We start from the raw sequence: 5,592 nt of genomic DNA on the forward strand, positions 1-5,592 counted from the left end.
CTAAAACAAGTACTCCAAGTGACTTATATCCCTGGAGAAGTCTTGGAAACATTGGACAAATAGTTTATAAAGACCTTTCCACCTTTGACTCTCTGTAATTCTATATGCACTGGCTCATTACTAGGAATAGTAAATACTGGTACCTAATTGAGAACTCCAGGAGTTACTCTTTTCTCAGTTAAGGAAAGTATTTTCAAAATCATCCAGGACTATGCATGGAAATGGAAGAGGGATTATAACATTTTTCTTAAAAAAAAGAATAATTTAATTTATTTATTTTAATTTGACCAGAGAGTGACAGAGTGAGAGTAAGAGAGAAATGGAAAGTGAGAAAGACTAGCCACCAGGCCCAGAACTCAAACTGTGGTCAACCATGTGGGAGTCCAGTGCCCTTAACCACCATGCTACCTGCTGGCCTGGAATTATAACAATATAAGCCAAGTCTTCTCGACTAGAGAAAAATCAGCAGCCTCTGAGGTTCAAAGAGAAATTAACTGCTCGTTCAAGGCTATCTCCTCCAAGCAATCATAATCAGACAATCAATCTGAAAGACCCTCTTAAAGTATTGAAATGGAGGGGATTATATGTGGAGGGTACAACACCTCTCCCCTACTGACAAAGGAATCCAAAAGGAAGGGGCTAGAAAAGTTCACAAGGAAATCTAGAGAAAGCCTCTCTTTGAAAGGAATCCTATCTTCCAAATCCTCAGTACGGATGTTTTCCTATTTGTTAGTATATTTATATAAAAATTTTTAGAAAGGTATAAAAGCTAAATCACATTTAGTTATATGTTTAACAAATCACCTTTATTTGGAAAAGGAAAATAATTACTTAAGATCAAGACTGCCCTGGAAAGTTAAGGATTGAATGTTGCCAGTTTTTTTCCATGTTTGGGTTTGTTTTTCTTATAAATATGCCTTAAGTTCCGTTGCTGGTAGGTTTTGGCTACATCTGAGATTTAGACAGGTGGAGAGAATGTGGAAGGGCATTCAGAGGGTATTTTTCTAGGCAGAGAAAGAAGGGTACATTCTGTCAGCAAAAGTGAAGTGTGAATGAGCATTGCATAGCCAGGGCTGAAGTCCAGGAGGAGGTACATGAGAGGCTACTGAGCTGTCCCAAGCAGGTGATCAGGTCTAAAAACAAAGGAAAATCAGGCTGAAATGCTCAAGTTGGGGCTTTCCCTCCTTCACCCTTCCTCCCTGCAACCGATATGTCCACCAAATCGTAACACTTTAGTATTGACAGCTCTTTGCTTCATCCCTCCTATTGACCACTGCGGCTCTGGCCTTAATTTAGGATCTCCTTATGTCCCCACATGGACTCTTACAACAGCTATGAAGACCCCATTCCACTATATGTTTACCTATGGTGCAAGTATTTTCTCAAGCTTGAAAAGGCTGTCTTTCTCTAGAAAACTAAATCTATAGAGATCTTACTAGAATTATCAATTTCTTGAATCTTTATTCTTTGGGGAGAGATGCAAACTCTGACCCAAATGGCTCAGGAGATCATATATACTACTTCAGTTCTTATCAAGTCCTGGGGACAAGGAAGCAGAATTCGCAAGAGTAGTAAGTTCTAAAAGTAGAGAAGGCCTGGAATCCTCTTGGAGGGTTAACACAAGAATCTCTGGGCCTCACTGCTAGAATTTCTGTTAGAGTATGTGTGGAGTGGGCACCAAGGATGTATTCCTGACAAGTTCCTAGGTGGTGCTAATGTACTGCTCACACTGGGGAGAACCAGGAGGACAAAGGAAAAGAGGCCTAGAGAGGAAGAGGCAGAGACTAAGTGGAGAGGGAGAGAGAATTAAATGCTATTGGGAAAAAATTCCTTCAAATACCAAACACCTTTTTTCTGGGAACCAGCAGTTAGCGTAATGGCTATGTCGCTGGACTCCCACATAGTCGACCACGGTTCGTGTCCCGGACCCGGTGGCTTAAAACTCATGCCGGGCGCATGTGTGTGCGTGCCCAAGATCCCGAGAGGAGAATGGAGGAGAAGGGATTGCGGCGTGACCATCCCCCCTGGGGGGTGATTTCTCGCTTTCTGTCTCTATGTCTCTCTCTGTCTGTCTGGCGAGCGCACGTGCCCTACAATGAAAATCTCTCCAAAAAAAAAAAAAAAAATACCAAACACCTTTTTTCTTACAACACAACCCATACTGGTTTCTCCACTTCTCCACTTGTTAAGCCTAAACCAGTGATTTTTGCTAAATTTCTGCACATCACAGATCATAAGAATTAAAAGAAAGTTTTGATTTGAGCCCCTCTTAGTATTATTTTTTTAACCACAATACCATAATATTTAATTTACCATCCTTACTATTTTTAAGTGTACATTTCAGTGATATCAAGCACATTCACGTTGTTATGCAGAGAATCTCTAGAACTGTTTCTTACTATATTAACAAAACACTAATTCACCTTCTCTCCTTCCCTAAGCCCTTGGTAACCAGCTTACTATTATCTGTCTCTATGATTTTTTTTACTATTTTAGATACTCCATATGTGAGGGATTATACAGTATTTGTCCTTTTGTAACCAAAATGATCTTTTAAAAAGATTGTACTTACAGTGAAAACCAGGATAGACCAAGGCAAATGAAAATGATCATGAGAAATGAGAGCTGAGGAGAATATAATGATAGTGGGCATGAAGATGATCAGCCAGAGACCTAATCATTCTTATTGTTGTATTCAGCAAATGCCAAAGAGTCCCATTTTCATCTACATTTTGTCTCCATCAGATTGACTGTCATGGTAAATAATAAAATGTTATGTATAAGAGGAACTCACTCATCTCAGTCTTCAGGAGCACCTTCTCCAAACCCAGGTCAGGTGGGAACTGCAGGGTTGGCAATCACATAATTGAAAGGTTGGTCAAACTATTTTCCAAGATCTCAGCTTCCTTTTTTTGTGGTCTTTCTTCCTTCTCTCTCCACCAACTTTTCCCCAAGCCTAGTGTCTTGTGATGTCAATTTCATTAAAATATAATCTGATAAAAGTATTTAATTATTCATTTAAGACTGAGAGTGAATTAGATATTTATGTGTTACCTTTCCCGGAGAGTAGCTGTGCCATCAACCTATTGATGAAGAATGACCACATTATTAAAGGAATTGTAAGCAGAAGGTAGAGATATTTTTGAGGAATATAGTCTTTTTCGGGCTTTTGTTAGCATAGTACTAGAAGTGATTACCTATTCTGATGACACAAACTGAGCTAAGCCAAAGGATCTTATACATTAAAAGAGGTCATTTGATTCCTGCTCAATTCTGGAAGGGAATTCAAGATCTTATATGCTACTAATGTTCTGTGCTGTTAAATATGGTGTTTCCATCTTACATTGATCCTCAGCTTCCTCATCTATAAAATGAAGGGGTTGGACAAAATAATGTCTAAGTTTCCTGCCAGCGTGGACATTTTGTGGTTATTTGATCATTGGTTCAATGGTTTAAAAAAAGAGACTGTCAGCCAGAAATATTGAAATCAAATTTTATTTTTGGAAAATGACATTACACACATCTTGCAAATGTACACAGAAATGAGAATGCAATGAAGAACAGAGCTTAAGAGCCAAAATGATTGCAAGAGCAGCTATTTGACTGCCCGCTATTGAATGCTGTGAATCCACAGCATTCACAGTTCACAACACCTTACACACATGGGGAACTTCTCTAGACAACTTTGAAGTCCTCTGACCAAAGAAAGCCCTCATAAAATTGTGGAGGTGGGGGGAGGGAAGAGATGTTAACAGGCATAGAAGACAGAAAGAAACTGTCCCAGCTGATTTACATGGGCCTCACCAAACCTACTGGTCCAAGTGAGAACAGCAAAACAAAAAGAATGCCTTCTTGAAATACGGCTTTTGAATCACAATTTAAGAGTGGGCTAGGCATTGCCTGGGAAACTGACAGCAATCCATATAAACCCACATACTTTCCAGCTATAACTATTCTAAAGGGGTGGGGAAAACCCCTAAATATTTGTTGGGTTTCTGGCTTTTCTTTTCAAACAATTATTGGTCATTGGTCAAGCAAAGCTTTCTGAGGTCTCCAAATACTTCAAAACTGCTGCAGGGATAAGGGACCTCATTGTCTGCTGTCTTTGGATTATGTGTGATTCTGAGAACTATTCAATTCTATAGTATAATCAAATGGCCAAAGACAGTTGCTATTTGCCACTGACTTTTACACAAGGGGAGCTGAGTCTTTGATCACAATGCCATTCCTTGAGAAATGGTCAAAAACCGCTGAGAGACTGAGAAATGCCTTTCCCCCATTTTTCGTTTGTTCTTTGCTGCCTTTACTTGGTCAGAATTATTGGCCTCTAAATCAGTTATTTACAACTGTAATTCACCTGGGAGCAGGGAGAGGAGGAGGGCAAGGGTAGTAGGAAGAGGGACCACAAGGAAGAATATATTCTTTTCAGAGGTTAAAATGAATTATTTAAGAAATGTGATGTACAATACCATGCATTTACTCTCCAAAGCTAGTCACTAGCAAGCTAACGCCTCTAACACTACAACCACCAATCACAGCTGTTTTGCTACAGTTACTCAATTCTAACTACAGCTATAGGGCAGAAAGGGTGGGCTGTTTCCATTTTAAACTTTCTCCCATTGAAAATGGCCATGAAAGCATTGTCTGTACAAGTTTAATGACACAAAAAGGTGACCAAAAACATTTTAAAGAACTTACCACACATGAGAAATGCAAATTCAATCAAAACATGCACTAGTTGTGTACAAGTTATGAGGGATCATTGGCTTCAAGCTGCAATATATTACAGGACCATACATCAGAGATATATTGGGCATAACCTCTTACTTGCTCAAACCCCTTTACAGTAACTTATAAGGAAAAAATCATTGGAAATTTTGGCATTCCATATGGTTTTATGAAATAGTGACATTCCCAAAGGTTAAGCACTCTGTTGAATAAATTAGCACCTACAAGCTGATTTCTTTAGGTCCACTAATTACTCTTATATGGACTGTCTGCAGAATCAACAGTTGGTGTCAAAAGTAAATATTTAGTTGAATCTAGTTACAAAATGAAAAATAAATTTCAATTAAGTAAATTTTTCTTTTTATAGTATGGATTTGTCAGATGTCCCTTTCATTTAAATCAACTCCAATTGCCTACCAGTTTAACTAAAACAACTCAATAGTTAGCAAGTCCAAAACAAGGTTATTTCAAAAAGCTTAATGTGTAACGATAAACCTTTTAAAAAATTGGTTCCTCCCACTTCCACTCAACTGAACCAAATGACAGGAGAAATTACCTGTGGTCTCTCATTATATTATATTGCAGCTTTTAAAACTAATTTTTAAATTAAACAAAATCAATTAATAGGAGTTAGCTGATATGAATCCATGAGTGGATTTTTCTGTTCAGCTGATTATTTCTCTGAGCATCCCACCACTCCACAAAATGGCGACTAAAAAGGAACCACAAAGTATTCTGTACATTGCTTGGAAGGCTAAGACCTAAAGATACATGAGCTAAAATTGCTTATGAGAGTCTATTAAGGAGATTAAGACTAAAGTGAAGACAAATTGAAAGGGCCAGGATCAGGTTGATTCCCACCAA

The sequence above is a fragment of the Tupaia chinensis genome, unplaced genomic scaffold (assembly GCF_000334495.1).
Source record: "Tupaia chinensis unplaced genomic scaffold, TupChi_1.0 Scaffold144991_2, whole genome shotgun sequence".
Taxonomy (NCBI): domain Eukaryota; kingdom Metazoa; phylum Chordata; class Mammalia; order Scandentia; family Tupaiidae; genus Tupaia; species Tupaia belangeri.